Raw genomic sequence first — 9743 nt, 5'->3', positions numbered from 1 at the left:
AACAATCTTTTTTGGTTACGAGGGATTGGAGGGGTGGGCAGTGAATACTAAATAGACACTGGATAGGTAGCTACTTTGGTGAAGGGTAAGACAGTACACAATACTGGGCAATCCAGCACAATTTGTACAAGGAAAGGTCATGGGAGCTCCATAGTCACATCCAAACTCCCTGAGGGACCAAATTTCTGGGTGGAGGGCTGTGGGGACCATGGTCTCTAGGAATATCTATCTCAATTGGCATAACATAGTTTATAAAGAAAATGTTCTACATTCTACCACGGTGATTAGCGTCTGGGGTCTTAAAAGCCTGTGAGCAGCCATCAGAGACACACTACTGGTCTCACCCCTTCAGGAGCAAAGGAGAATGAAGAAAACAAGATACAAGGGAAAGATTAGTCCAAAGGACTAATGGACCACAACTACCACGGCCTCCACAGACTGACTCTAGTACAACTAGATGGTGCCCAGCTACCACCACTGACTGCTCTGACAGGGATCACAACAGAGGGTCCTGGACAGAGTTGGAGAAAAATGTAAAACAAAATTCTAACTCACAAAAAAAGACCAAATTTACTGGCCTGACAGAGACTGGAGAAACCCCGAGAGTATGGCCCCGGACACACTTTTAGCTCAGTAATGAAGTCACTCCCGAGGTTCACCATTCAGCCAAAGATTAGACAGCCCCATAAAACAAAATGAGACTAATGGGGCACAACAGTCCAGAGACAAGGACTAGAAGGCAGGAAGAGACAGGAAAGCTGGTAATAGGAAACCCAAGGCCGAGAAGGGAAAGTGTTGGCATGTCGTGGGGTTGTTAACCATTGTCATAAAACAATATGTGTACTGTTTAATGAGAAACTATTTGTTCTGTAAATCTTCATCTAAATTACAATAAAAAAATTCATAAGTGTTAAAAATCAAAGATGTCACTTTGAGGACTATGATGTGCCTGACCCAAGCCATGATATTTTCAATTGCCTCATATACATGCAAAAGCTGGACAGTGAATAGGGAAGACCAAGGAAGAAGTGATACTTTGAGATATGAACAGGCACTTCGCCAAAGAAGATATTCAGGCAGCTAACACACATGAAGAAATGCTCATGATCATTAGCCATTAGAAAAATGCAAATCAAAACTACAATGAGATACCATCTCACTCCAACAAGGCTAGCATATTAATCCAAAAAACACAAAACAATAAATGTTGGAGAGGTCGTGGAAAGACTGGAACACTTATACACTGTTGGTGAGAATGTAAAATGGTACAACCACTTTGGATATCTCTTTGGCACTTCCTTAAATAGCTAGAAATAGAAGTACCATATGATCCAACAATCTTGCTCCTTGGAATATATCCTAGAGAAATAAGAGCTGTCACATGGATAGATATATGCACACTCATGTTCATTGCAGCATTATTAACAATAGCAAAATATGGAAACAACTTACATGCCCATCAGTGGACGAATGGATAAACAAATTATGGTATATTCACATAATGGAATACTACACAATGATAAAGAACAACGATGAATCCGTGAAACATAACATGGAGGAATCTGGAGGGCATTATGCTGAGTGAATTTAGTCAGTTACAGAAGGAGACAAATACTGTATAATACCACTATTATAAGAACTCAAGAAAAGGTTTAAACACAGAAGAAAACATTCTTTGATGGTTACAAGGGTGGGGAGGGAGGGAGAGGGTTATTCACTAACTAATAGTAGACAAGAATTATCTTAGGTGAAGGGAAGGGCAGCACACGCTACTGGGGAAATCAGCACAGCTGGACTAAACCAAAGCTAAGAAGTTTCCTGAATACAATCAAACACTTCGAGGGACAGAGTAGCAGGGGTGGGGATCTGGGGACGGTGCTTTCAGGGGACATCTAGGTCAATTGGCATAACAAAGTTTATTAAGAAAATATTCTACCTCCTACTTTGGTGAGTAGCATCTGGGGTCTTAAAAGCTAGTGAGCAGCCATCTAAGATGTGTCATTTGGTCCCAACCTGTGTGGAGTAAAGGAGAATGAAGAACACCAAAGACACAGGGAAAGTATTAGCCCAAGAGACAGAAAGGGCCACATAAACCAGAGATTGCATCAGCCTGAGACCGCATCAGCCTGAGACTAGAAGAACCAGATTGTGCCCGACTACGACCAATGACTGCCCTGACAGGGAACACAACAGAGAGTCCCTGATGGAGCGGGAGAAAAGTGGGTTGCTGAACTCAAATTCTAGTAAAAAGACCAGACTTAATGGTCTGACTGAGACTGGAGGAACCCCAGAAATCATGGCCCCTGGACTCTCTGTCAACCCAGAACTAAAACAATTCCCAAGACCAACTCTTCACACAAAGATTAGACTGGACTATGGGACATAAAATAATACTCGTGAAGAGTGTCCTTAGCTCAAGTAGATACATGAGAATAAATGGGCAGCTCCTATTCGGAGGTGAGATGAGAAGGCAGATGGGGTCAGGAGCTGGTTGAATGGACCTGGGAAATCAGGAGTGGAAAGGAAGAGCATGTTGTCACAGTATAGGGAGAGCAACAAGAGTCATATATGTATAAATTTTTGTATGAGAGACTAACTTGAATTGTAAACTTTCACTTAAAGTACAACAATAAAAAAAAGTGATGTCTTTGAATTATGGTGCTGGTGAAGGATATTGAATATACCATGGACTGCCAGAAGAATGAATAAATCTGTCTTGGAGGAAATACAGCCAGAATGCTCCTTAAAAGCGCGCATAGCGAAACTTTGTCTCATATACTTTGGACATGTTGTCAGGAGGGACCAGTCCCTGGGGAAGGACATCATGCTTGGTAAAGTAGAGGGTCAGTGAAAAAGAGGAAGACCCTCAACAAGATGGATTGGCACAGTGGCTGCAACAATGGGCTGAAACATAGCAACGATTGTGAAGATGGTGCAGGACCAGGCAGTGTTTCATTCTGTCGTACAAGGGTCGCTATGGGTCAGAACCAACTCGATGGCACCTGACAACAATAATTATCCCTACTGTTATTAGAGAGAACATTTCTGTAACATCATTACCTGTCATCAGCCCTGGCCTACAGACAATGTCCATCATTGAGCTTCTAAATGATTTTGGTGCCTCTTTCAGCAACACATTCCCTATCATTTTGGTTAAAGAATGTTGTCTAATCCATGAAACAATACAGTAGTGGGTTTTACAGCCTTAGGTAGTCTGTCCACTCTAGCATGACCACATCTTTGAGCCTGCACATCTTTCATGGCGGTTTTGACATTTCTATTTCACATAGTGTAGATTATAGCCTTTTTCAAGCTTCTTAGAGTTTGAGAGTATATTTGAACTGTTACCAGGCTCCTTGCCAGAGGGTATTAAATCATGTATCGTAGGACAATGCTTTCATATCAACAAACTCTCCCTTATTCAAATTTATGTCCTCACCCCCTTGATCTAGCCCCCTCAGAATCTAGTCCCACTCTGCTGGTTCCTGATGGTATGTTTTCTAGGTGTTGCAGCTTCTTTAGTATAGTGTTTTTGTTTTTTTTTTTTCTCTCTTAGCAGGCTTGGAACTTCCCTGGTCAGTTTCTGACATGACTTGACCCTACTTATGGGTCTAGTGGCCAGAGAAGGACATGGGGTGGATCCTGAGGAGGGCTTGTGTTTTCTTGCAAGGCAAAGACCTCTGCATCATCTTCAAGAAAGGGTGGAACACTAGCCTTTGGTATGAAGAAATGGGTCACTTCTGCAGGCCCAGTAGGTACAAGGTAGTCAAAGAATTCCAGATTTTTTATACTGCACTAACTGAATGTTTGTAACCCATGTTTTTTATAGATCCAGTCCTTCCCTATCAGGAATAGCAGAACTACCGGGGCTAATAATTCAACATTTTCTGGAAATATGTTACTTTATAATTAAGGGCCTACTCCGCAGCTTTTTCTGCCCTCTGGCTGCAAAAGATTGTTGTTGTTGTTAGTTGTCGTTGAGTGGGCTCTGACTCATGGTGAGCCTATGCACAACAGAACGAAGTGTTGGCCTGTCTTGTGCCATCTTCATGATCGTTGGTGTGTTTGAATCCAGTGTTTTCGCTATGTGTCAGTCCATCTCACTGAGAGTTCTCCTCGTTTTCACTGAACCTCTACTTTACCAAACGTGATGTTTTTTTCTAGGGATTGACTTTGCTTGATGACATGTTCAAAGTAAGCAAGATGAAGTCTCACCATCCTTGCTTCTAAGGAGCATCCTGGTTGTATTTCTTCTAAGACTGATTTATTCCTTCTTCTGCCAGTCCATGGTATATTCAATATTCTTTGCCAACACCACAATTCAAATGCATTAATTCTTTCTTCATTATCAAGCTTTCAAATGCAAAAGATTAGAGTCTCTTTGTACGCCAACAAGGAGGCCCTCTGGCGTTCACACTTTGCCTTAAATTAATGGTTAATTACCCTTAGCTTTTCATTGTCATTTTCCTCAGATCCCTCAAATACCTGAAATGTTACCCATACCACTGACTCACTAGGAGAATTTATTCTTCCTGTACTTACCCTGTTAAGTTTTAGAGGGTGTTATGGATTGAATTGTGTCCTCCGGAAATGTGTGTCAACTTGGCTAGGCCATGAATCCCAGTATTTTGTGATTGTCTACCATTTTTCATCTGATGTGATTTTCCTATGTGTTGTAAATCCTACCTCTATGATGTTAATGAGGCAGGATTAGAGGCAGTCATGTTAATGAGGCAGGGCTCAATCTACAAGATTAGGTTGTATCCTGAGTCAATCTTTTTTGAGATATAAAAGACAAAATCAAGCAGAGAGACAGAAAGATCTCATACCATTGAGAAAGTAGTGCCAGGAACAGAGTATCACCCTTTGTTCCATGTGCTGAGAAGCTCCCAGGCCAGGCGAAGATTGATGACAAGGACCTTCCTCCAGAGCCAAAAGAGAGAAAAAGCCTTCCTGTAGAGCTGGCACCCTGAATTGGGGCTCCTAGCCTAATAGACTGTGAGAGAATAAATTTCTGTTTGTTAAAGCCATCTACTTGTGGTATTCCTGTTATAGCAGCACTAGATAACTACAACGGAGGGGTAATGCTTCTTCTAGGAGACACAGGAGTCTGATTAAAATTTAAAATACTGCTACCTGGTCACTTCAGGTTCCTCATACCAAGAGACAAGCAGGAAAAGAAAAGAGTAATCCTACTGTCAGGGGTAATTGGGTTTGATTACCAGGAGATGGCAGGGTTATGATTACACAAAGGAGGAAGGGAAGAATAAGTATGACACATAGGTGATCCACTGGGAAGTCTCTTAGCACTTTGTCCAATTTTGATGAAAAATAGGCAAGTGCATCAGCTATGCCCTGAGAAGGTCATGGTGACCCAGGGCTCAGACCTCTTAGGGATGATAATTATGATAATTTGAGATCCACTAGGTCAGCCAACTAGACCAGCTAAGGTCTAAATAAGAATGAGAGGAATTTAGAATGGATGGTAGAAGATGGATAAGATGATTGTCATGTTCTTATCAGTTGCAACCTCAAGATCAGTTACAATGATACATAGTGTAGTTTGTCCCACTAATTTTTCTTTTATAAATTTCTGTAGGAAAAAGGCAACCAGAATCCTGGAGCAATTGTTCTTATATGAACTGACGTTATTTTAAAAAGTAAGTGTATTTGAGTAATGAAGGGGTAGATCATAGTAGATGCTGTGGTATGCTACCCAGTTTTCCCTCCCTCAACCCCTCTCCACCCCCTGTCAAGACTAAGTCACCCATTGTTCCAGTTGCCGAGAATATTGGATGAATGCCCTCTTGCTCTTGGCCAAAAAAAACCCCACTTTACCCAAGATTATGTCCTATCCTTCCATTCCAATGCATCCCTCATCCTATGATTGGTGACGTGGAGGACAAATGCTCATTCCCTTGCCTCAGATCAGGTCAACTTTGAAAATTCAGGTCAACTTTGAAGGACCATCTCAGCTAGAGTTCCCCATAGGATAAGCTAAGGCCTCTGTTGCAATTGTTTCGTAGGTCAACCCTTCTCTCTGAGCCCATTCTGCTTTCCTTTTTCCTTTACGTGTGTTGTGCCTGAGAACATTCCCCAGTAAATTTCTTGCAGGCAAATGTCCATCTCAGAATCTGTTTCCAGAAAACCCAACTTAAGAAAGCATCTTCTCTGCAACTTGATTATGGGAGAAAGGGAAGTCATTCCCAAATAATAATAAAATAAAGTAGATACATGATGTATTATATTCTAAAATTTAATTTTCATAGTACAAGTTTTCTATTTACTCAACATGAAAATATATTTAAATTGATAATTCTCACTAAATTTTGGCACCTATTATCCAATTGTAATTAGCAGTTTATTAGTGATAATCAGAAAATTTAAATTACTCTCCCTTTTTCTGCATATATATATTCTGGACTATAACTCAGTGAATGGTCTTTCACTAAAATGAGTTTTGTCAGAACAAGTAGGGAAAAATCAGAGAACTGTGTTGTTGCCAACACTAAGAAACATAAGATGAATGAAAAAAAGGATGCTATTAGAAACAAAATTAGAATTACCTTGGCAAAGAATTTTAACATTTTTGAGCATTACTTCTCTTTTCTATAAGTCAGGGACAATGCTGACACCTTTAGCAGAAACTTCGGTTTAATGTTCATTCAGCCTAGACTCCCCTTAAAAGCATTTTGAAATCACATTATAGACTTCTGTTGCAGGCAACATGGATGAGTAGATGTTCAGACAACACTTCCTAGGGAGGAACATTTATAACATCAAAAGCATATAATAACCATTTTAAACATCTAAAATATAAAAAGCTGGATAAAAATGTAAAAAGCATATTTCTAAACACATAGCTAATTGATGGAAATTTAAGGAAAATTCTCAGACACCAAAATGAGAAAGCACGCATCTAGAGATGTAAGCAAGCACTGTATCTGGGATTTCTATGGGGGTATCTGCATTGCCCTGGTGTCCTACTTGGATTTGTTCAGGTTGCATGCATGTGGAAAAGGCAATAAAGTCTGAGGCCTGCAAAGGAGGCAAGATCAGATCAGAGACTCCTGCACAAAATCTACTCTCCTGTCACAGGCCATTAGACTAGTCTCTCTTCCTCAGATTGCTTAGGTATGATTCTACTATCAGTCCACTGTGCTTCCTACCCTCAGGAGACATGTTAGTATTGCTGACTGGTCCCTAAGTGAGGAACTTCCCAAGCTTCCCCCTTGGATATCTTCTAACAACATATGCAAAAATCAAGTCCAGATAGCTAAAGGATTTCAAGAAGTGAAAGACAAAACTTTAAAACTTCTAGAAGTAAAAATGCAATCACCACATGGGAAAGGATTCTTAAAAAATACATCAAAATCATAAAACATGAAGAAGAAAAAAGTGATAAATATGATCACATGAATAATAAGAAATTCTGTTTATCAAAAGACCCCCAAAACAGTCTATATGCTGTCTACAAGAGACATACCTTAGATACAAAGAAATAAACAAACTGAAACTCAAAGGATGGAAAAAAATATACAAAGCAAACAACAACCAAAAAGAGCAGGAGTGGCAATATTAATCTCTGACAAAATAAACTTTAAAGCAAAATCCACCGCAAAGTATAAAGAAAGACACTATATAATAATTAAAAGGTCAATACACCAAGAGGACATAGCCATAATAAATATATATGCACCCAATGACAGGGCTCCAAAATACATTTTAAAAAAAAAAACAAAAAAACTCTAACAGCATGGGAAGAGAGATAGACGGCTCCACAATAATAGTAGGAGACTTCAACACATCACTTTTGGTGAAGGACAAAACATCTAGAAAGAAACTCAGTAAAGATATGGAAGATCTAAACACCACAATAAATCAACTTGACCTCATAGACATATACAGAATACTCCACCCAACAGCAGCAAAGTGTACATTTTCTTCCAATGTACGTGGAACAGTCTCCAGAATAGACTACATTTTAGGCCACAAAACAAGCCTTAACAGAATCCAAAAAACATCTTCTCTTATCATAATGCCATAAAAGTAGAAATCAGTAACAGAAATAGCATGGAAAAAAAAATCAAATACATGGAAACTGAACAACACCATGCTTAAAAACTACTGAGTTATAGAAGAAATCAAGAATGGAATAAAGAAATTTGTAGAATCAAATGAGAATGAAAACACATCTCACCAAAACCTTTGGGACATAGCAAAAGTAGTGCTTAGAGGTCAATTTACAGCAATAAAGGCACACATCCAAAAAGAAGAAAGGGACAAAATCAAAACATTAACCCTACAACTAGAACAAATAGAGAGCAGCAAAAGAAGTCCTCAGGCATCAGAAGAAAGGAAATAATAAAGATTAGAGAAGAAATAAATACAGAATAGAAAAACAATTGAAAGAATCAACAAGACCAAAAGTTGGTTCTTTGAAAAGATCAACAGAATCGACAAACCACTGGCCAAACTGACAAAAGAAAAACAGGAGAGGAAGCAAATAACCTGAATAAGAAACAAGGTGGGTGATACCACAACAGACCTAACTGAAGTAAAAAGGATCATAGCAGCATACTACGAAAAACTGTACTCCAACAAATTGGAAAACCTAGAGGAAATGGACAAATATCTGGAAACACACTACCTGCCTAAACTAACACAACCGAGGTAGAAAAACAAAATAAAACCATAACAAAAGAAGAGACTAAGGAGGTAATAAGAAAAAACTCCCAACAACAAAAAGCGCTGGCCTGGATGGCTTCACTGGAGAATTCTACCAAACTTTCAGAGAAGAGTTAACACCAGTACTACTAAAGGTATTTCAGAACATAGAAAAAGAAGAAATACTCCTGAACTCATTCTGTGAAGCGAGCATAACCCTGACACCAAAGCTGGGCAAAGATACTACAAAAAAGAAAATTACAGACCAATATTCCTCAGGAACATAGACACAAAAGACCCCCCAAACAGAGGGAGAGTCAAGTTACAAACTGGGAGAAGGTATTTGCAATACATATAACCAAGAAAGGACAGTTTGTAGAAGATAAAAAGAACTTCAAACCAATAAGAAAAGACAATTAATGGAGAAGAAGGCAAAAGACATTAGCAGACATTTCATAGTAGAGAAAAAATAAACAGCCAATAAGCTTTTGAAAAGGAGTTCAAGCTAAATTAGTACTTAGGGAGATGCCAACTTAAACCACAGTGAGACATGTTTTATACCCATCATACTGATAAAACTTAAAGGTATCAGAATATCAAGATTTATTCAAGACGTGGAGCAACAGAAACTCATAAACTGCAAAATTCCTTTAGAATATGCTTTGATATAATCTATTGACATTGATGAGGCATATACTCCTAGGAGCCATTAATTTCATATATATGTTATATACATATACATAAAATATATATATAATTACAGTGTTTTATAGCAATAAGTCCTGAAGTGCTTGGGACAGTCCTGGTTTATCCAATTTTTCCTAGGATAATTTTAAATAGCATCTCTTTGCTCTCTCAAAACTTTCCTAGAGGACTTCTGGCAAAACGGTGCTCTAGGCAGAAACACTACATTGTCCCTCCACAGCAAACATCCGAAAAACTAAGCCAAACAGAGAAAATAGCAATCCCGAAACCCTAAAACATGAAATGAAGAGAGAAAGAACTCAGCCAAGCACCAAATGCAGTGAGATAACTGACAGAGAACGGAGAGCAAGGAGAGATTCATGCAGAGGTCC

Source organism: Trichechus manatus, unplaced genomic scaffold (genome assembly GCF_000243295.1).
Source record: "Trichechus manatus latirostris isolate Lorelei unplaced genomic scaffold, TriManLat1.0 scaffold00032, whole genome shotgun sequence".
Lineage (NCBI taxonomy): Eukaryota > Metazoa > Chordata > Mammalia > Sirenia > Trichechidae > Trichechus > Trichechus manatus.
The sequence above is the reverse complement of the archived record's forward strand: the minus strand, read 5'-3'. Positions refer to the sequence as shown.